The sequence below is a fragment of the Mus pahari genome, chromosome 16 (assembly GCF_900095145.1).
Source record: "Mus pahari chromosome 16, PAHARI_EIJ_v1.1, whole genome shotgun sequence".
Classification (NCBI taxonomy): domain Eukaryota; kingdom Metazoa; phylum Chordata; class Mammalia; order Rodentia; family Muridae; genus Mus; species Mus pahari.
The window spans coordinates 32,361,955-32,386,101 of NC_034605.1; the positions used below are offsets into that span (position 1 = coordinate 32,361,955).

Consider the following 24,147-nt stretch of genomic DNA (forward strand, 5'->3'; position numbering starts at 1 on the left):
CAGCCACATTTACCGGCATTTTATAGTCTCTTTCCAGCAGCAGGCTCCCAGGATGCAGAGGTGAGGCGCTCCATCACGCTCACGCCCCTCATGCCTTCAATCACACACCTCCACAGAGCGGATTCAGAGGCCTGGGACTGTTGCCAGAGCTGACCAGTTCTTTCTTTTGAACACTAAATAAAAGCTAACGAGGCAAATTATCTTTGCTTCTCAAAAAACCCTAGGACTTGCACACTGGAAATCCCACTGAAGTTCCAATTGGAATGGGAGCTGAATGGTTTCATGAAAGACGATCCTCAGGGGACCAGCAACTCCTGGTTTTGCTTAAGCTGACGTTTTTTTCCTATGACAGGCTATAAATAACCATTTTTGTTTAAAGTGTGTGTGTGTGTGTGTGTGTGTGTGTGTGTGTGTGTGTGTGAGTGAACTCAAATTTGGAGGTTCTAGGCATCACCTTTAACATCATCTCTATCTGCTATCGAGTCAGCCCTTGATATTTGCATCCAGACCTGATTACAATGACCCACACAAAAAATAAAAAGGTTTCAGAAATGTAAATTATTTTCTAGACTTCTCAGCAATATGGCCAATACAGTATTTTTTTTTTTTTTTTTTTTTTTTGCATTTGTCTGATTGCAGGTTTTGTGGAATTAGAAACAGGTGGCATGTGATATTCAGGACTGCTGGCAGGAAATTTGCATATCAACAGAAAACAGAAATTTTCTAATCACATAAGTCATATATTGTAATCATGTGGAAATAAAAACTCCATCCTTCTAGTTTTTCTTTATGCGAAATGTGTTGTTTCAAAGGGCAAGAAAATCAAACCTGGTCAAGTTCAACACAACCTAAATAATCTCTTGTATGGTAAGGATTTTCCACAAAGTGGTTTGGGAAACACACAAATGTCTGTTTATTTCCCCAGAAGGAAACAGTTGCTGGAGACCACACAGGTAGATTTGGTTTGGTTTGGTTTGTTTGCAAAGCTGGGGCTAGAACCCAGGCCCTGGCCCAGGCAAGGCGAACATGGACCATTGAGCTACATCCCCAGCCCTCTTTTAACTTCGTATTTCAGAACAGAGTCTTGCTAAGTTCCCCAGGCTGGTGTTGAACTAATTCACTCTAGTGCCTGCTTAGACCTTGAACTTGAGACCCTCCTGTCTCAACCTACAGAGCAGCTGAGGTGACCGGCCTATCTCACCAGGCAGACTCTAGTCAGGCTTCAGGCCTCTGCTATCAATTACAAATAATTTCCTGAACTGGTTAAACTTTCTCATCTTGGGAAGTGAAACTGGGTCTCTATTTCTACCCCAAATGCAAGCATCAGGGAGATGAAAAGAACATGACTTAAACCAAGCATTGATGGCAAAGAAGAAGAAAAAAAAAAAACTTCCCTCCGACCCATTTCTTTTTAAACTGGAAAAATAAAATGTGTTTTCCACAAAGTCTTTTTTTTTTTTTTTTCTTTTTAATCTGTTTCTACTCAAGGCTAGAGGTCTATTTATTTTTAAATGACACACAAGAAACCTCCCAACTGCAACTCAGATTTACATCTGGCTAATCCTGCAAATATGACTGACCAAATTCATGCTGTTGATTTCTAATGAGTTCTGTGATTTGGGGATAACACGTGTGAGAGATGGCGAATTAACTACGGAGAGGCGGCATGCAGCAAGCAAGCTAGCAATCTTGGAGGGGAAGAGTCAATTTCTAATCACGCTTGCCAGAAGCTCGGGCTGGGAGGGACAGGTGATAAACCCTGCCAAGAACTTGTCTCCGTTCCCTTTTCCCGTAGACCTTTTCAACACTCCGTCAGCAAACAGAGCTCAACTTTTCCTCTCCACCATTTCGGAGATCGCAAGGAAAGCTCTGGCCCCCCCTTGATAGTCTCAGAAAAATGAAAACACTTCGCACTGCAAAACGCAGTGTCAGTCTCTGAGAGGCCCTTTCCTGGAGCTGAGTCCACTTATAATCAGAAAGGGACAGAGGTGAAAGGGAATGTCACGGGCAAGCTACAGAAATGCACAGTCTAGCGATGTCGCCTACAGACAACCAGGAAACCATAATCAAAATTTCACATACCTAGACGACACTCCATACCTAGAGATCACAGCAGAGTGGACACCAGCTCATTCAAAACAACAAACACACAGAGATAGCACAAGAATGGACTTTCGATCAGGCCTCTCAGGGCTGAAGAACTGAAGTTCTCAGAGCATCCGACACTCATCCGACAGGTAAGGGTCTGCAACCATGACTGCACTTGGGGGGCCTTTAAACCCTGCCCCACCACCCCAATACAATCACAAATCTCCTCTAGTCAAACAAGTGATCCAGATGTCAGTCAGCAGCTGAGAAACCCAGTTCTGAAAATACACCCTTAAAGAAGCATGTCTCTTTATTGAATCCTCATAGATATTTAACTTCATTGTCTTGGGCTGGAGAGAAATCTCAGCCTTTAAGAGCACTAGCTGCTCTTCCAGAGGACCTGGGGTTCAAGTCCCAACACCACAGACACTCCCAACTATCTCTAACTCCTGTTCCAGGGGATCTGGTACCCTCACACAAATATGCATGCAGGCAAATCATCAATGAACATAAAAATAAATACATCTTCTTAAAAAAAAAATTCATTGTCTTTTCTGTTCCAGAAGATTATGGTCACCAGTTCTGTCCCCAGTTCCTAGATATACTTCATAGCACAGAAGCAGGCTAAGTTTACACTTCTGCACCTGGAGACTGAAGCTGGCTTAGTATGGATGACAGAGGCCAGTGGCAGGCTGGAGCCATCCAGGTGATACACAACACACTCTCTTATGAATGTGGAGTGCTTCATAATGTGTTGTCATGTTAAAGACAATGACAAACGCAAAACAGGGTGAGCAGAGACTCGGTAGTTGGCATTTGTACACCAGTGCTTTGCTTGATTCCACTACCTTGAGAATCATCTGGAAGACATGCTACAACAGCCCAAAGCCAGAATCCCTGAGACCCTAGGCAGGGGCTGGGTCTAATTATCTTCATTTTTTTTAATTACCATTTGCATCTCTAGCTGCTCACCTGTGCTTGTGCCAGCTGCTGACCTTCTGTGCTTTGGATTTAACTCCCTGGCTGTGTTTGGACAACTGAACATTGGCTGCTTCCTACATACGAAGGGCTTAACTGTGACTGCTACTCCACTGGGCAGAAGAAATGGTACTTACATTTACAAAAAAAAAAAAAAAAAAGGTTCTCATCTTGAAGGAACTCATATGAAAAAAAAAATTCAAAGCACTGTGGTTAGGATTAGCAACGGAAAAGCAGAGTGGCCTGCCTCTTCAGAGGTAACCTTTAGCTTCAAATTAGGGTTTAATGAATGCTAATTTAATGGTGCATGTTTTAAATTACCAAAAGGTACACATGTGAATTCATTAAAGTATTATGACAGAAAAAAATACATATATAAATACATAAAAGTAAGCTACTTTGAGAGAAAAAAAAATTTTTTTAAGACACCCCAAAATAAATAGCTGTGAAGAGGAGAGGAAGAAGTAGAAGGGTGGGACTTTAGGATAGCCTAAGCAAGCACAAGGCACAGCCCGGAGTAACATACACAATCATGAAGATCTGTCATCTAAGAAGCCTCCCATCCAGGAAAACTCTCTTACCTGAGCGTGCTGGGTGTGAAGGCTTCTGCAGTCACGTGGGGGTGCTACAAGAGAAAGGGAAACTGAGTTACACACTGTACGAGGAACCAAGGTCCTTACAGGGCCTAGCACTGTCCTGGCACTTGACTGTTCTAGAGCCACACCAGAGTCTCCATGCAGAGTATTAACTCTCCAGATTCTTCAGCAAAGTTAGGAACCTTCAGCAACGATGGGCACAGCTCCATTCTGGCTGCTCCACGCTAAGGCATGGCATGTAGGATATGTAGCCATCCCAAGCCTAGACTTTCATGATCTGGTGATAAATTTCTCCAGAGTGACTCTCAAAGCTAAGAGGACTTCACTTTACTCCTGAGATACCATGGGTGTGTGTTTCAGGGGATTGGGGAGGGGGATGACACAGTGGTGGTGGCGTGATGTGCCCTAGTGCATTTTTTTTTTAATGTGTATGGGTGTTTTGCCTGCATTTTGTATGTGTACCATTTACATCCCTGATAGCCATGGAGACCAGAATAGAAGAAGGAGTTGGAGCTGAGTTTATAGATAAGTTACGAGCTGCCACACAAGCTGCTGAAAATTTAACCAGGATCCTCTGAAAGAGCAGCCAGTGTTCTTTCTCATCCAGTTGTCATCTGTCCAACCCTTACCTTAGCGATTTATGTAGCGGATTTCACTTAGCCTTTAAAACAATTGTGTAAACCTAATGTCAGTAGGGCTGGGAAGATGGGTCAGCTGGTGGTACTTGCCATCCAAGCATAAGAACCTGCATTCTACTCCTAACACCTAATGGGAAGGTGGGCATGGTAGCATGCTCTTGTAATAGGTGCCGGGGAGAGGACACAGGCAGATCCCTAGACTTACTGGCCTGCAAGCTTAGACTACTTGGTGGAGTCCCAGGAGAATCGGAGACCTTGCCTCCAAATCCAAAGTAGAGAGTACTGAAGAATGACAACCGATGTTAACTTCTGGCCTACCCAACTTAGCACTGACAGCAACAGAAGACTCTAGAACTACATCGGAGGACGTACAAGAAATTGTTCCTGTCACAGAAGTAGCAATGGCAGTCACAGCTGGTGACCTCAGAGAAGAACTTCCTAACAGCACCTTGGGTACCAGGCCACTGCTGTTGTCACATCAAAACTGTGACATCAGACTGGTGAGATGGCTCAGTGGGTAAGAGCACCCGACTGTTCTTCTGAAGGTCCCGAGTTCAAATCCCAACAACCACATGGTGGTTCATAACCATCCGTAACAAGATCTGACGCCCTCTTCTGGAGTGTCTGAAGACAGCTACAGTGTACTTACATGTAATAAATAAATAAATCTAATAAATAAATAAATCTTTAAAACTGTGACATCACATCAAAATCCTAGTGAACACTGACTCTAGGACTTAAAGGGAAATGCAAGATTCTACCAAAGGTCAAGTTTGTTTTCTGTGCCCAGGCTTATCTTTCTAAAACTTTGGCATTTTATGAGCACATGTTTGATTACAAAATAATTACTCAATAGAGTAGAGAACAAAATTAGCTACTGACACTTTTACCCAGACTTAGAATCCCAGCGTGGAGAGGAATTAACAGGGGGATCTAGAGTTGCAAGGTCATCCTTGGGTACTTAAAGAGTTTGAGGTTAGCCTGGGCTACATGGGACCCTGTCTCAAAAAAAAGCAAACAAAAAACTTATATTTTGCTTAAAATCTGTATTTGTTTTTCCCTGATATCCCCTTTAAACACATGTGGAGTTTATAACAGCAAGTTTTTCTTGACACAGAAGGAAACTTAGAAGTTCTGTTACCCTTCACATAAAGTCTTTATTTTCTAAAAATCTAATTCCAAGAAGAAAAAAAAAAAAGTTCTTGGCAATTCAGGGCAGATTCAGCTATTTCAGGGTGACTTCTTTTTTGTTTTGCAGGGGAAATAATTGTCTAAGGATTAAAAGTGGACAGTATTCGCCGGGTGGTAGCGGCGCACGCCTTTAATCCCCACACTTGGGAGGCAGAGGCAGGTGGATTTCTGAGTTCGATGCCAGCCTGGTCTACAGAGTGAGTTCCAGGACAGCCAGGGCTATACAGAGAAACCCTGTCTCGAAAAACCAAAAAAAAAAAAAAAAAAGAACAGTATTCCTCCTGGGCTGGGACGGTGGTGCATCTTCAGTAGGTGAACACACTTCATAAAGCAACCAACAAGATCGTGGGGCCTCAAGGTCATTTTTTCTCCCCTTACTGGGCTATATATACATAATTGGCAAAGCACATTTATCCTGTGGATCAGGTAGCAAGAAAACTACTTGGCAGATCAGCAGTCATAACCAGGACACACCTGCTCTGGCTCCCTGAAGAGTTAAAATAATTCAGCATTAGCAGCCTCTCCGATTAAGTACAATTAATATCCTGAGATGCAAAAAAAAAAAAAGCTCCGGTAAATAAAATGGTTGCTACCGCTACACACAGCAGAAAATACCAACTGTGCACATGGTAGCAGCTTCCCAACTTCCCATTGACCTTGGGGTGCTAATGAGACAGCTCTGCAGAGACCTCATGAAAAAGCTGCCTGCACTTAGCTAGCCCTAACTCAAATTCAGACTCTTTTCCCTCACCACAGCAGGAGGGCCTCGCTAATTGGGATGTGCAGGAGCCTTGGCCTGAAATGTGCTGCCCTGAGCACACCTCAGGAGAGTCCTGGGCGCTACACATATACATGCACTCGACTGAATGGTCTCTCACACACACACACACACACACACACACACACACACACACACACACACGCATGCATGCACACACAGAGCCACACAGGCGCACAGCTAAACATATATGCAAAAACACATGCGCACAAACACAAGTGCACACTCAGACACATTCTCCATACCCACTGTTCTTTCTGTTTACTCCCCCAGAGCCCAGGTGGACATAATAAATGTAGTTTTTGATATTGAAGTATGTGATTAATTGGGGGGGCAGGTGGAGGTTTTTTTGTTTTGTTTTGTTTTGTTTTGTAAGCATAAACCTCCCCCATAAGCCTGGTGGTAATGACCACAGACAGAAACAACAAAGGCCTGGTGAAAGGAACCCCTCTAATCACATTAGCTTGCAGTTCTAAAGGAAGATGGTTACTCCGAATCTCCCTTTATACACAGCAACTTCAAAAAAAAAAAAAAAATCCCTATTTTCTTAGTACATCTTTATGGAGGAAAGCGTGCATGTCTTTGAAGGTTCACACAAAACAAACAAGAGTCTTTACAAGACCTCCCTGACCACCCAGGGAGAATCAAATAGTAATTTTTTTTCCTCCAGTAGGCCACCCCAGGATACCAGGAATAAAAAGGAAAGAGAGGAATTCATCAAGTAACCAGGATGTGCTTTTCAAGTATGCCTATCAGACTGTTTTAATCTAAATATTATGCTATAGTTTTCGCTAGCAAAGCCCACAGAAATCTACTGATCCGTTTATTGGACAGAAGTTGCTTTTTAAATCACAGAAAACCAGGTTAAAATCTAGGAAGATGGAGGAGTTGTGTTTTGTTTTGTTTTGTTTTGTTTTTTTCTTTTTCTTTTTCAAATACTGAGAAAGGAGCAGAGGCTTTTGACCATGGTCATTATCTGAGTGATGGAGGGATGAGCAGGGGGTGCTGAGGCCCTCAGGTGAACTGTTCAGTGGCTTCAAGGATAGAGGCATGGGGCATGGGAGAGTGGAGCTGGCATGGCACCACACAGAGCTAGGAGCAGGCAGAGTGTGTCAGAATCTTAAGGAACACTTAGATTCTACACATACTCACATGGACTCCGCTGCTTGTGTCTCTCCACAAACTCTCCATTTAGACCAAATGACAAGTGGAGAAGGAGCCTTTCTACCTACCCCAAGCTGTCTTCCCCTGCCTGGTCCCTACGGTGGCCATTTGGGGACCCATGCTCTAGTTTCACACCCACAAAGTCCCTACAGTTTAAGTAAAGGTCACCTGTACTTGCCTCGGCAGCCAGTTTACTGATGGTCGTGTGTGTGTGTGTGTGTGTGTGTGTGTGTGTGTGTGTGTGTGTGTCTGTCTGTCTGTCTGTCTGTCTGTCTGTCCCCATAAGAGTATGGGTGCACATATGCTGGAATGCCTCAGATGTCATTCCAAAGGAGCTGTCCACCTTATTTTTGATATGAGACTCTCTCACTGAACTAAGACTTGACAAGTACGACAGGCTAGGCCATGGAGCTCCATCTGTCTCTATGTCCCATCTCCATTCCCATCATTTTACGTGGATGTTGGGACTTAGCCAACTGAGCCATCTCACAGCCACAGAATGGGCTTTTATTTCCCTGAAATGATCTGCTGACCTTATCTCTCTACGGACTAATTTTGACAAGAGCTAATTTCCTGCCTCAGTTTCTCATCTGATAATGCAGGTAAGAAAGTGAGCAGTGTTTACTATGGTAAATGGTAGGTGAACGAAGGCTGTTGATTAACTGACATTGTTGACAGATGTCAGTTGACTCAAAGAGCAAAGACGTACACATTGTAAACTATCTCAGGATTTGTAACTAATATGATCCTTTAAATAATCCAAACATGAGAGGGGGGGGGTTGATATAGCAGTGGTGGTGCATACTTTTAATCTTGAGAGGCAGAAGCATGTGGATCTCTTGTGTTTGAAGACAGCCAGCCTGGTCTACAGAGTGAGTTCTAGGACAGTCATGGCTTCACACTGAGAAACCCTGTCTTGAAAAACCAAACCAAACCAAACCAAACCAAACCAAACCAAACCAAACGAGAAAAAGAAAAGAAAAATCCAAATAAGGATAATCATTGTATAAAAAAAGAAAACCAACTGCAAATGAAATAAAGGCAAAAATAATCACACTATTAATAACAGAAATGTCCCTTCACGTTGAAATTTAATGGATGAGTTGGTGGATAGGTCAGAAGGTGAGATAAAAGATAGATTGATGGGATGGATAGATAGATGGATGGATACATTAACAATTAGACAAGACAAAGGCAGACCAATCGGCAACCAGATAAGTGATCAAGATGTCTTTCAAACTCTGAGTGATAAGAATCCTGGCCTGCTACATACATCCCTTGTGATTTAATATACCAGACAGACAGACAATCATTTCTTTTAATTTTGAAATAAAATACAGATCAGGAAAACCTAGTATTGCTTTTCAACCCCAGGATTTCTTCAGTCATTTAAAGTCCAATTGTGTTGAAAGCCTTTTCATAGAGGCAGCAGCTTGTCTTCACCTTGTGAAGCCAATTCATGCCACCGGTGTGCCTGAGAGGCAATGCCACATGCCAATCACAAGCCCGTTACCCCAGGAAGCAGACAGACGGACCATCCTTGTGAAGAGCCCCCAGCTCCATGTCAACTCTTGCTCCTCTCCTCCAGTCTGCCACCTCCATCTGTCCCCACATGTATTCAGCAAAACGCAGCAGCACCAGCATGAACGGCCCCATCACAGAAATAATGAGCAGAATTAGAAAAGGGCAGATTTCAAAGCGGTTGGTAGACACATGGAGTAGAAGGGCTCTGGATTTCGGGACCCATCTATTCCCTCTGCTCTCTAAGGCTCAGGCATGTCACACAGGTGGGGATGGACTTCAAACAAGGACCTGGAGCATCAGAACTTTGTCCAAGGATGTTTCCCTATTGGGCCACAAGATTGATAGGTACAGCTTCAGGTAACATTCTGCCACTTCACTATCCCAAGTCCAAAAAAAGGCGTCTTCTCAGGGCTGAGGAGATGGCTAAGTTGGTAAAAATGTCTGCCACACAAGCAGAAGAACCCAAGGTTTAAATCCCCAGCACCCCTGTAAAGGCTGAGTATGGTAGTGCATACTTGCAGTCCTACCCGTAAGGAAACAGTCAGGTGAATCCCTGAAGCTACCGGCCCTCCAGGGTAGGTGAACCAATGAGCTCCATTCATGTTCTGTGAAAGACCATGTCTCAAAAAACCTAAGACAGCTGACTAAGACACCTAACATTTCACTCTGGTCCTATGCACACATAATGTATATGTAATGCACACACATCGATGTGCATCTACACACATGTACATGCCACAATCACATATACCATAACATACAATCACACAGAATACCTACCTTTCTCCACTCCTCTTGGAATGTCACTAAAACACATGATCTGGGTAGTATGTCAATAAGAAAAATGAATGGTGCTGGATGCTAGCTGGAGCCAGAGAAGCTATGGAAAGCTGATTCACAGCAAGGCCCCTAAGCTCAACAGCCACAGCAGTGTTCTCATTACTCACAGTCTCAGTCACCAGCAGTCTGAATACATTATGTTTAGAGCTCTTCAAGAAAAACAAAACAAACAAACAAAAAAAACCACTCCAATCATGGAACTTTCATTATCACAAACTCTTGTAATTGTTCTACCTTATTATGGGATGCTTGTTGATCATTTGCTGCCCAATGTGTCAGTCTTATGAGAAGCATACAAAGGGTTCAAGAAATCACAGAGTTTATAAAATGTGTCCCACGCGGTGCAGTTGGGTGCGGGGCTCTTTTCCCTAATAATGTCCAACCTTTTTCCTATACTGAGTTACAGCATGAGTATTCAAGGAAATCATGGGACTTCTCTGTTGCACAGACTCCTTCTAGATGAAGGAAACAATGGTTCAAATGTCCCTCCTTCAGAGTCTACCTGTGGCCACCCCACCTAAAATCGAACTCACAGCATGCCTCTGCCTCCACATTACGCATTGTTTCTTTATATTTATTGTTATCTGACATTAATCTTTATCTTATTACCATTATTCTTCAATCTCTTTGCCCCAAAGCAGTATCTCCTTGGTGTAGGAATTACCTTTGTTCTACCTGTGCACTCTCAGGACCTAGAGCAGTAACTAATATAAATAGGTAATCAGTAATTAGTAATTACTCAAAAAGTAACTGATAGGCACTCCCCAGGTCAGAAGCTTATTGATGCACTCCTCTCTCACTCAGACAATGTTTTGTCTACCCCAAAACAATAAGACAGTTGCCCTTCGTTAGCATTCAAGGGACTGGAGCCACCACCTTTTGCATGAAAAGATCCAGTCCCTGATTTTAATCCTCAATGCCATCTTCCCATATCCCTTAAATCATCTCTGGGTCATGACGAGCCCTAAACATAGCATAAGCACTATGTAAATAGCTGATGTTCTCTATTGTTTATGGATGATAACAGAAAAATCAACCCGCCTATGGCTCAGGGCAGACATAATTCACTCTTTACCCTTGGATGGACCTACAGGCACAGAAGGAAATCTGCACCATGTTGTTCTTGGCTTCTGTTCTGCTAGCTGAGGTAACTCAGGACCGGTCCCAAGAGCAAGAGGGGTGTTCTGAGACATCTTGGCAGCTGGCACACTTAGCAGTGCAGGCAAGAGTGTGGAAGACCAGGAACCACATCAAAGCAAGGGATGACTGAGACTTCACAAAGGTAAAGACACTGCTAGGGGACAAACATGCTGAGAACTGAATGAAAGCCGTCACCTACATGGAAGAGCTGGAGCTGTCAGGGAACACACATCTTCTACTTGTGGCCATAAAGGTCCTCCTGCCACATATAGTTTAAGACAAAGTTCAAATTACCCTAAGAAAAATTGCATTGGGCATGGGTGTGAAGCCCAGGTTAGGATCCTTCCTGCTGGAAGATATGTGCAGAGCAGAAGCGCTGGTCAACAGGAAGACTGACAAGTTCTCACTAAGATTTTTGTGAAGGTAGCAAACAGAAAAAAAAAAACAAACAAACAAAAAAAACTGTCTCCTACTGTTTTCTGTTACTGTGACTGAATACCACATTCTAGGGAGATCATAAGAAAAGAAGGGGGAGCCCGGCATGGTAGTGCACACCTTTAAACCCAGCAAAAGCCGGCGGATTTCTGAGGCCAGCTTGGTCTTCAGAGTGAGTTCCAGGACAGCCGGGGCTACACAGAGAAACTCTGTCTCGAAAAAAACAACAACAACAAAAAAAAAAAAACAAAAACAAACAAAAAAAAGAAGGTTTGTTTGTTTGGGTTTTTTTTTGTTTGTTTTTGTTTTGACTCACAACTGTGAAGGCTAGAAATTGCAGGAGCACAGACTAACAGTTGCAGAGGGCCTAGCTGCATCAGACAGGGCAAAGAGCCTGGCACCCCACCACAGAGCAGACCCATAGCTGTAGCCCCTCCTCTTTCTCCTGGAAAGCCACTAAGGCATCATGGGAACTCCACCCTCTAACCTCAGCTAGTCCTAAGGACCTCCCAAGGCTCCACTTCCGAATGTCATTAACACATGAATTTGGGGATTACATTTCCATTAAGTGAACGTTGGAGGGTAACGTAGGCAAACTGTAACTAGGATGTTTAAAACACTAGTAGCATCTCCTTTCTCTCTTCATTTAGAAATCCTCTGGTCTACACAGAACAAGGTTAACCACTAACTGAGCAGTGTGTAGGACCGACCTCAGCTTCTCAGATTTGTTTGCAATGAGTGAAACTTCCGTTCCGTTGCAAAATCATACCTGAGCTGAAGCCTTAACTCCCCATGTTACTGCAAGACTCAGTATGATGGGAAGTTCCCAGGGAGACGTCACTTCTTCCACTGAACTTTCTGTAAGGTTGATGAACTGCTTAGAATCTCAGTCGACGTGTAGAAGGCGCAATGCAGCAGGTTCTAACTACAAACTGTCTTGGACTAAGCTGAGCGTTTTTTTAGCCCCTCTCCGACAGCTTCTCTGTGTTGAGTCTATCATCCTCCCTTTACTGTGAGCTGCTTACCTGGCATACCTTCCAATGGAAATGAAATGTGTCTTGGTTTATGACTTTCTTTGTTCTATTACTATAGAACCCTCATAAAACGCCTGCCACACCAGAACATGGAATTGGGGGTAACCTGAAGATGTGGCCCCAAGGCCACGAGTACACACACACTCGGTTCCAGAATAAAAATTTTCTCATTTCCTTTCAGGACTCTATTCTCAGCTTTTCCCCAAACTGAGACATTTTTCTCAGCAAGGAGACAGTAAGTAAATACAGTATAAGAAGTACTAGTAATAAGCGTCAATACCACTAACGGTTGCACGGATTCTATAGATAGAATGCTCTATTTAAACGACAGTCCATTATCTTTATAAGATAATACATACGAACGTTAAGAAATGGTTTTTTTGTAGCCAGGTCTGGTAGTACTCAGCAATAATCCCCAGCATCCAGGAGGTGGAGGCATGGGGACTGAATCCAAGATCATCTCCATCCACAGGGCAGTCTGAGGTACAGGAGACCTTGTCTCAAAAAAAAAAAAAAAAAAAAAAAAAAAAAAAAAAAAAACCGTGTCTTTCCTTCCCCTCTCTAGGTTAGCTTCAGCTTGGCTCACGTGTGAGATGCTGAAGTAATTCCACCTCCTTTGAATGGTTTACAGTTACAGGAAGGCAAGGATAGAGACTGGGGACTACATACAAGAAACAGGAAGGAAGAGGGAGCCAAGGAGGCAGAGGGGAAGGAAAAGGGGCAGGGGAGTGAGGGGGAGATGGGCTCAGAGAATAGGGCCACAAATGAAGTCTGCACTCTGTTCACAGTGACTATCTCAGACACCTGAATGTCTCCTAGCAGAGAGCCGGGACACAGAGGGCAGATGATGTCAGCCATTTCTCCTTTTTCTTAAAGTGCAGCAGTAGCGTGTGGCAGAGTATGTCCACCCATCTATCTTCCCCCTCTGGATCCACTAGCTCTCCTCCTATCTATCACAGGCAACTCTGCTCCCCGGGGCAATCCTCACCCTTCCATCCTCCATTCAGCAGCAGTGACAACAAAGACATTTATGGGGGCCTGTCAACATGCGTCCCTCTGTGAGACACTGCAAACCCAAGCCGTGAGACTGGATTTCATCTTTTAAGGAACTTCTCAACAAGATGATTGTCTGGCTTTAAAATGTTGACCACCAGAAAGGTTCATGCCCTATAAAACAGCAGGTCTGTGGCTCTGGGGACAAAGAGTGACATGTAGTATAAGCCACCATAAATCAAAGGGGGGGTTCCTTTCACACTCTGACACTGTCTGTGGTGAAAGCAGGAAGTGGATTTCTCAGCCAGAGAACCCAGATCTTTTGAGGAATGCCTTCCATATTCCCAGTTCGTTTAGTGCTATTTTTATTTACTTGGTAATAGACCCCCCAACCTTGAAATAGCACGTCCTCTTATTGAAAAACAGTTAAACATAGATCAATAAATATCTGAACCATGTGCTACTGACATGTGTGTGTGTGTGTGTGTGTGTGTGTGTGTGTGTGTGTGTGTGTGTGTGTGCATGTGTGTGCCCAATTATGTCCTGGAATAACTGGGCCACATACATTATTTCTTGCAGGACAATGTTAAAGTGCAAAGATTATTAACCACAAATTAGGAACTAAACTGGGGTTCAGTGCAGCCTTCCTACTGATAAGTGAGTATGTAAGAAGTTAATTTTACTCTAAAAAATGCCCATCTCTGTATTTTAAAATACAAGAATCTCATGATTATTGTAGTGTTGAAAATGAAAATATCTGTGAGTTTCTTACAGGGAAGTTCAAATGGCAGAAGAATGTTTGAAATTTTCTGTCTTCCCGAAGATCAGAAAAACCTTGCAGGCTAATCCGTTCTCCCTCGACAAAGGGCATGTGCAAGGCGTCATCTCCTGAAAAGAATCATTCTGACAGACCTAATGTATTCTTTTCAGAAAAGCCTGTTCAGAGGACTCCACAGAAAAACGCATCACTGGCCCCGGGATGGCGCCCATCTAAGCTGTTCCAGCCCTTTATAAATAGGTGAGGCCAACGCATCTTCAGTATATTCCAGATATCATATTGAGCTAGGAAACAGGAACGATATCCCTGAATGGTATATACTTTTCACACTCCCTTGATGGACCGATATTAAACTGATATTTGAAAGAGTTGCCACACTTTCAAAGACCATTTCCCAGGAAAGCCATTCAGAATCCTGCTCCGTCAAAAATGTCCTTAAGTTGGGAAATTCTAAATGGCATCAGTAATATCACTGAAACCCGTTACCCTGAGCAGACATACAGCATGGCACTATTGTAATAATCTTCCCACCCGGAACTTGATGCATTTTGTAAACATTCTCCTATGCTGGGAGAATATGGTGAGAAAATTGGAATATAAGGAATGTTAATAACTCGTCTCAGGTCACTGGTCATCTTGAGTGATAGATCGAGATGTAAATGACTAATTTTAGCCCACTGATCTAACACATTAAGCACATAACTTTGAATTAATAACTTGGAGGATTCTATTTCAGGACATGACTGAGGAGGCCCTTTATTGGCTAGTCTGTCACATTGTGGGTTTGCTCTTTTTCTGCTTCCATTGTCACCTACCCTTCTATCAGTGAAGGTGAATAACCACTTCCACACAAACTCAGTCGCCAAGCCAGGATCCTACTGCTCCGGTGTCTTTTAGCTTGAGATTAACAAAACAAAACAAAACAAAACAAAACAAAACAAAACAAAACAAAACACATGCCCACAAACATTGGTCCAGCCTATCCTTTCCCAGCATGGGAAACAAGAAGGTTATCTAGAGCCTGTCAGAGAAATTTCTCTTTGCAATAACCTCATCGTTCCCAATCCTCAATACACTATCTTATGCGTGTGTGTTTTACGGGAGTGTGAACATATTTACAGGGGTGCCTATGTTTATGTGTGGGTGTGGATGTGCAGACCAGAGGGTGGAATTCTTCCTCCATCTTTTCCCACCTTATTTATTTATTTATTTATTTATTTATTTATTTATTTATTTATTTATTTATTTATATTTGGAGATAAATTCTCTCACTGAGCCAGGAGCATATAAATTTGGCATGCTGGTTAACCAGCGAGCCCGGTGGCTCTTCCTGTCTGTGTCTCTACCTCCTCAGTGCTGGGATTACAGGCAAGTGCTACCATGCCTGACTTTTACATGGGCACTGAGGATTTGAACTCATGCCCTCATACTTGCCCGACAATCTCTCCTGCCTCCTTCACACATTCCCTTTTAAAAAAAAAAAAGGGAGGGAGATGTAATTTGTTTTTAATTTATGTGTAGAGTGGGGGTAGGGTTGCCTGAGGAGGCTTTCAGATGCCATGGAGCCCGAGGTCCAGAAATTTTTGAGTCACTTAATAGAGGTAGAAGTGCTGGAACTGAACTCTAGCTCTCTGGGAAAGAAGTAACCACTCTTTATCACTTATCCATCTCTCCAGCCCCATTCATTCATTCATTCATTCATTCATTCGTTCGTTTATTCGGATGGCGTAGATCAAGCTGGCCTAACACTAACTCAGAGAGGTCAGAAGAGAACATCAAATTACCCCTGAAACAAGTTACAGAAGGTTGTGCCCTGCCATGCTGGCCAACTACGCAGTCAGAAAAAGCATGCAGAGCGCTTACCTCCTGAGCTTCCTCTCTAGCCCAAACCCGGCACATTCTTGACACACAAGGATCTCCTCTTCCCGTTGTTCTTCTGTATGTTTTTCATTTATTCTTATTTCATGTGCATTGGTGCTTTGCCCGCATGTGGGTCTGTGTGAGGGTATCAGAACCTCTAGAACTAGAATTATAGACAGTTGTGAGATGTCACGTGGTTGCTGGGAATTGAACCCAGGTCTCCTGGAAGAGCAGCCAGTGCTATTAACCTCTGAGCCATCTCTCCAGCCCCACTCTCCATATTTTAACTGTCTCTTCATAGACAGCATTCATACTTTCTACTCGCTTTTGTTCCTTAAACACATACTCAAACGATTAAGATATTCACTGATGAAAAGAACTTCATGGCGCACTTGGTCCAAACCTGCCACCCCATCTGCACGGTCAGCTGAAAAAGCTACACCCAACTTCTCTAATGATTCTGGGACAAAAAAAAAAAAAAAAAAAAAAAACTCACTGTTAAAAAACAAGAGCAAAGTAGCCTATTCCACTGAGTGTGTCAGTTGTGAGAACTCCCACAGCTGAGCTGGACTCTCACATACGCATTTGTCCGTCTACCCCAATTCTGTACCCTCGATTGATCTATACAAACAAGTCTTCCGAGTGTTGGGCAGCATCCCATGAGGCATCCCCCTCCATGGCCTCGGTTCTATGCCCACATGCAGAGAGCTTTTAACCCTTTGTCGTGGAACGTGGATTACACGTCCTTCACCATCTGAACAAAATCTCTGATTTGGTACTGTCTAATTATCGATTATGTCAGGCACACGGAGATAATGATAACATCTCCACAGAAGACTAGGAAAACAAAGAAGGGTTAGGGACAGATTCACCAACCCAGCCTAGGGTAGTGGGGATGGAGGATACCTAGCATCCCCTAAAGGTCATGCAAGGCACCCACGTGGAAAGCTCCACATGACTTGTACTGTTTAATCTATCAACATCAGGTTCCTAACATTGCATTTGTTCTGTCCGGGCCATCTCACTTCTGTCTGGACCATCTCGCTTCAGTTTGTTTATTTTATCAAACACTCTCAAAGAACTAAAGCTAAACCCACTTTTTCTCTTCCTGACAGGAGATTTATCTATTCGAAGCAGGACTGGACACATCGTAATGTGATATTTTATTCAGTGCGTATTTTTGGCTACATGTATTTACTTAATTGTTTCACACACAATGCCACGACATGCATGCGGAAGAGATATCAACCTGTAGGAAGCAGTTCTCGCTTTCCACCACGTGTGTTCTGGGGATGAGACTCGGGTCTTTAGGATAAGCAGGAAAGTGGCCTTGACTTCCTGATCCATCTCTGCAGAGCTACATACATAATTTAGATTTTGTTTAAATAGATTCCTTAATTAATCCACATGTATCGGATTCAGTTTCGCAAAGGGTCTCCAATTTGGAGAGAACGGAGATATAGATCAGTGTAGGTAGAGGGTTTGCCTAGAATGTTAGAGAGCCTGGACTTGATTCCTACGTTTGCATAAATCAAACGTAATGGCCACACTCATAATCCCAGCACTCTTGAGGTAAAAGCATAGAAGCAGAGGAGCCTACATTCAAGACCTTTAAAGAAAAACCAAAACAAACCTACCAACCTATTATTCTGTCAATAGCAATGTGTCAATTAAGCATCAAAAAATACACTTCATGTTGGGCACACAGTAGGGCTTCCCAAAAGTATGTCCCTGTCAGTATTGGCAAAATCATGGCTTAGAGATTTGTGCTTGGCTCTAAAAAAGGGACGAACCTCACCTGAAGAGGAAGTTTATCTTTCTGTCTGTTTATCCCCACAAAATCTAAACAGGCGGTCAAGCTGGGAAACCAACCACAAATAAACCATTCTAAACATGTCTGGAGGTGGGGGGAGGGTCTTGGAATTCCTCCGCCTATCAGAGTTACTTAGCCCAGTCCCTTAGCTCTCAAGTTATAAACACTATTAAACAGCACTGCATGGTTTCACTTAAACTAGGGTTTGCTCTCAGATTAGACTTTAACATTTAATAAATTTCCCATCAGAATATGGTAGAAAAACAGAGTGTTTTTATTTTGAGTACCAAAGTCAAGCTGTGTTAGTGAATAACAGCTCTAGCCATTATTCAGTCCCAAGGAAAGGTCAAGACTCTTGGATTCCCCTAATCCTCTTTCTGAGGCTGGCATTCCTGGGAATTCTGGAAATTTACATATTCTTTCTCGACCACAAAGCTGTCACGGGGCTCCAGCCAAACTCTTGTCACTGCCCTGCAGGTTCAAGCTGATTTATGTATATGCCACTGAGCTGAGACTTCACCTTGGAGACACGGGGGCTTTGCAGTGGCAACCCTCCCATGGAAATTAAAGCAGCCCCTTCCTTTCCTGAAGGTGAGGTGGTACTGCTGTTTCTCCTCCTCTCCCACCTCTCCTGCTGCAAGCCTGTAAATTTAAAACTCGACACATTAAGGAAAAGACGGCTCAGGCCCCTCTGGATCCAATCCATTTTTAAGTGTGCTCTCGGAGCTTAGCCACTTTACAGATGTTGGAGGAATGAAATATGAGGAGAGAAAGGCGAGTCTGACATCAGCCAAGAAGCAGATCTGTGGAAGGGGAGATGCTGAGGAGAAATATCAAGACAGGATGCACCATGCAAACTAACCAACCAGATGGGTATAACGCTGTAGAAAAATAGACAGCCTCTCTGTCCAATCTGAAGGTAACAGGAACTTGGAATTGGAGGCAAGATAAGCTTGAGTGGTAAAAATCAAGCTAAGGGCTCTAAGGCTGTTCTTACCCCATCTTTATACTCATTCTGCCTACACTGACCATGCAAGTAAGGAAGGGTGATCTTACATGAAATGTAAATATAATCTCATCACACTGCCTCAATTCTGTCTCCCTGCCTCTGTGAATCTGAAAAAAATAAAATAAAATAAAAGTGTTCCATCTTTACACAGGCCCACTCCACATCAGCAGTCAAAAATCTTGTGTGCCACTAACCCATGAGCCTGGCCAATCCTGGGATTCTTTAATTCTGTAGTGGTAACTTGGACAGTATGAAGGGTAGATGGGTTGGGAACAAGAAACACTTGTTTACTTCACATTACTAGAAACAAAAGGAATAAAGAAATGTAACAGCCAAGTTTGATTTATACCCACTTTAAAAAAAAAAAAAAAATCAAATGACCAAGCAAGCAACCCAGATGCCTGACAGCCCAAGTGTGATTCTTAGGACCCACATCGGAGAAAACGGTTTTCAAACTGTCCCCTGATCCTTATGTATAAGGAAAAAAAAAATATTAAATTAGAGAAGTCTAGGGTTTGGGTCCATGACAGTGTTCTTGCCTAGTATGAAGGAAGGACTGAGTTGCTCCGACCCGTGTTTAACAAAGAATCGACCAACAAAAATGTCAAAGAAGACAGCGGGAAAGAAATGAAAACAATGCCAGATTAATATCTAATAATGGGCCAGATACTCATAGGTACTCAATAAATTATCAAAATTAACCTTTTTAAAAATTAATAAGTACCCTCTCAGAGGCAAAGGGGATGGGGGGGTGAAGAACTCTGGGAGGGAGAACTGGGATGGGGACAACATTTGGGATGTAAATAAATAAAGTAATTCATTTTTAAAAAGTAATCAATAAATTGAACTTTCTCTCTCTCTCTCTCTCTCTCTCTCTCTCTCTCTCTCTCTCTCTCCTGCATTAGGAATGTGAGCCCATCAACTATTACCACATAAGCCTCCCCCAAGACCATGACCCAAGGGCATGAGCAATGGAAATATCTGATGATGCCCAACAGTTAAGCCAAGTCACTTCCCAAGGAACAGGTGCTGTCATTCTCCGCACCAGCCCTTGGCACAGAGACGCCAGAGGCAAACATGTGAGCTCAGAATGGTGGCGCCACATGTCAACCAGACAACCACCGTGAAGTTCTATAAAGAGACAGCGTTGTAGGTAGACAGTAATAAAGAAAACACTCTTGGCTAGCCGCCTTAGCAAGACACAGGATCCAAGTTTGACCAAGTATGGGTAGTTCTCGAATTCTCTCCGCTCTCTAGTGAGGCGAGGCCTAACTGTGCCTTCATCTCTTCAGCTATCTGTCTTTGCTGACCACTGACCGTAGGCACAGTTCATGCCTCTCCGTTCTTTTCAGAAGCCCTGCTGTTTCACAGGTGTGTCCAGGACGGTATCATTTTACGTTTAGAAATAAACGGATCTATTTTGAACTGCTTGGCTACAAAACATGGCACTATCTGAACTTGGCTGAGTCCTTTATAGTTTTCTCAGGTTCCTCTACTTAAGAGAAATTAAAATTTAATCTTCTCATTGACCCATTTTAATTTTTCTTTTAAGAAAGGGAATCGTGCCGTATAAGGTTGCATGGCGCTGTCCAATGCTGTCACACACGGGGATGCCAAATGGACTGGGCATAAAAGGATCAGGCTTCCTACTACAAAGTCTTGAACAAAAAGAGCCCTCTCCCACCAAGATAACTCAAACAGTTAAGAGTGACTCTGCACAGAGCTGGAAGGTTTTGTTTCTTAGATTACAAAGGTGATTCGCTTTCTGTAAACAAGATATTAAACACCACTTTTTTTCTTTTCCGGAAAACCTCATTTAATTCTCCAATATATCCATTCTGTTAAAACACTTTCCATTTGTTTTAACATTATAATTATAAAGACATACTATTCTTGTTGCACTCCATAATGATGTCTACCCAGATTTAGGGGTGGGAGGGGGAATTTGAAATATTTGACCCCCTACATGTATAATTTGAAAAGGGAAGAACATCATATACCATGAGCCATAGGACGAAGTTTCAGACCATATCTGCTGTGTGGGCTGTATCCATAAAGCTGTGGTGTGTGTAAGCACACACTGATATTTATACAACAAAAATCACTCCCCACACAATTTCACAGATCAGTGATAGAGGACTGTAGGAGGCAGAGCAGTAGAACAAGGCCTTTAGAATGTCGAGAGGAGCCGGGCGGTGTCGGCACACGCCTTTAATCCCAGCACTTGGGAGGCAGAGGCAGGCGGATTTCTGAGTTCGAGGCCAGCGTGGTCTACAGAGTGAGTTCCAGGACAGCCAGGGCTACACAGAGAAACCCTGTCTCGAACCCCCACCCCACCCCCAAAAAATAGAATGTTGGGAATTCTCTTAAAAAAAAAATCTTGTACAAAATCCTACATTAACGTAGCTTCAGCCCTACTCGCAATCAAAGAACAAAACAGTAAACTGTGTCTTAATGTCTTGTGGCAGGGAGGTTTCCTCAGTTCTCCACAACAGTGAAGCATGTTCTACTGACACAACGGACGGACGGACGGACACAGAGAGAGAGAGAGAGAGAGAGAGAGAGAGAGAGAGAGAGAGAGAGAGAGAGAGAGCAAGCGCATGCAAGGACAAGGGAGCTGGGGGAAGCTGGCCCCTCTATGAAGATGGGAGCCAAGGGCCACCTGAAATGACTGAATATGTACAAAGAAGAAAGCCAATGGGAGAGGACAGCTTCTTCCTTGAAGACAAGGTCTTGCTCAAGCTGCAAGCTGAACCTGCTTAATGCCTTAGTTCCATCGCCTTACAAAACAACCTTGCCCCCTCTCTTTTCTTACCCTGCTAATGGCAAACAGAGGGGCTGTTTCACTTTCCTCCCCCACCCCACCCCATCCACACCTCTCTACACCATCACTCTTGGGCAACTCTCTCCGTTGAACTCAGTTTCGAGTTTTACATAAAGGTCTTCTGCCCTGAGTGAAGAACCAAGAATTAACTGGTATTTCTGTCTAAGGATTTAAAACAGTCTGAGACCCCCTAGCCCAAAGGAACGAAAAGCATAACAAAGAATGTATAGTTTTGTGTCATTTCTAGTCCGGGCCTCTAAAGCAATCCTGAGAAAAACACAAAACCTGTAAGTGGGGGCCTCTGAGTTAGGGTTAGAAGGAAAACAGGAAGCTGTTTCTCTTGTCACCCATCAGACCTGCAGTACTCTTGACAGGTTGTCCTGGAAGCTGCAAGAGCGTTTCTCTTCAGCAAAGGCACTGGCTACAAACAATGTAAACAAATGTTTACATTCTGCATATCGCTATTGGTTTTGCTCTCTTACTGGGCAACAATTCTGAGACACTTGTTCTTCGTTATCAGAACAATAACTGCCCATCTGAACAGCTACAACAGGCTCCTGTGCCAATATTTGATGAATAAATCATGCTGAATCACTTTACACTGGGCTCCTCTCTCTCTCTCTCTCTCTCTCTCTCTCTCTCTCTCTCTCTCACACACACACACACACACACACACACATCTAATGTAGTTCTTACTATTACACGCCTTTGAAGGTATGTATTATTTATCTATTCATTTATTCATGTATTCGGAGATAAGGTTTCAGAATGCAGCCCTAGTTGGCCTGTAATTCTCCATGTAGCAGCCTCTACCTCCCAACTGTGGGATAAAAAAAAAAATCATGCACCGCCACACCCAGGGATATTTTATTGTAAATGTTTTTGTTGGTGGTGGTGGTTGGTTGGTTGATTGGTTGGTTTTGAGTTAGTTGATTGGTTGCTTTGAAACAGGGTTCTTGACATAGACTTGGCTGTCCTGGAACTCACTATGTAGACCAGACTGGCCTCAAACTCAAGAGATTCACCTGCTCTGCCTCCTGAGTGCTGGGACTTGCTCCACAATGTTCAGCAAAGGTTTTGGGATGGGGGAAGGGGAGGGACACATGAAGGTTACCCACGGCTGGGGATATCTGCCGAGGTCACAAGAGGGCGCTGTGTACTCCAGATTATGAGCCACCTGCTGCAGGTGCCGGGAACCGAACCCTTTTTCTAAAGCAACAAAAGTTGTTCTAGCTGTGTTAGCGGCCGAGACATCGCTCTCCAGCCCCAAGGATTGACTTTCTTGTAAACCAAGGCCTCTCTGATGTAAACTCTGGGTGATAAATCAGCACCTATCCTAACTATTCTGAATCCTGCTCATCTTTTGTGCATCACCTTAAATTATATTTTATTCCCTGATAGGATCCTTCATCTTGCACACTCTGACTGAGGAATTCTTACTGTTATCTATCATTCTGTCACACTAATACAAATTTGTTCACCTGTAACTCTTTAAACTCGTGTGTGTGTGTGTGTGTGTGTGTGTGTGTGTGTGTGTGTGTGTGTATGGGGGGGGGTCATGTGTACATGTATGTAGAGGTTATCTTCAGAAAGGCCACACACCTTCTCTGAGGTGGGACCCACTCACCTGGAGATTACCAATTAGGCAAGGCTAGCTCTGCTGCCCCAGCACTGCAATTACGAGCATGTACCACCATGCCTAGCATATTTATGCAAGTTGTAGGGACTGAACTCGGGGACTTACACTCCCACGGTAAGTACTTTATTATCTGAGCTGTCCTCATAGCCTTTATCCATACCCTTAATGCTTTCGATACTTGAGAATGCTCTCCTAATTTGCCTGTGGCCCCCCTGTTCTTCGAAGGAACAAGGTTGTCTTGCCTCCTGCTCTTCTCTCCTTACCATACACCAGGCAATCAGCCAAAGCTGCTTGAATGAATGAGTGAATGAAACCAATGACCACAAGCCACGGCATTTGAAAACGAGCTTTGGAACCAGCCAACCATGTGTTAAGGTGATTTTCCTTCGGAGGTTCTAAAGGCTTCTCCAGCAATCCCGCTAATTAAAAGGAGAAAAATGACTTGAATGTTGGAAAAGCAATAAATACAAAAGAGTCGATTCATGTTGCACTTAGTATGTTTAGTAATAACACTTAATCAAATATGACCCAGTCATGAAAATATGTAGGATAAGATTTTGGTCTACGGATCTCAGAGTTCCATAGTTAGAGGTTAATATGGACTAGGCTCATGTGGATATATTTTGGTTTCCCTTTGCTTGTGTAAAGCTGTTGTGTTTCAGAGTATCCCAGAATATAGCAGTGAGGTGTTTCTTCTAGGTGAGCTTCAGTAAGGATACTCTCAGTCTTTTTTTTTTTTTTTAATGGTTTTTCGAGACAGGGTTTCTCTGTGTAGCCCTGGCTGTCCTGGAACTCACTTTGTAGACCAGGCTGGCCTCGAACTCA

At 43.3% G+C, this 24,147-nt stretch overlaps 1 long non-coding RNA gene across 1 annotated transcript in view; it reads right to left on the bottom strand.

Moving 5' to 3' along the window:
- Positions 1–24,147, bottom strand: part of LOC110334212 — a 212,926-nt gene that overhangs the window by 102,124 nt on the left and 86,655 nt on the right. The window contains exon 3 of the long non-coding RNA XR_002381111.2: positions 3,648–3,691. This is a non-coding gene — a long non-coding RNA (uncharacterized LOC110334212). The remainder of the gene's footprint in view (positions 1–3,647; positions 3,692–24,147) is intronic.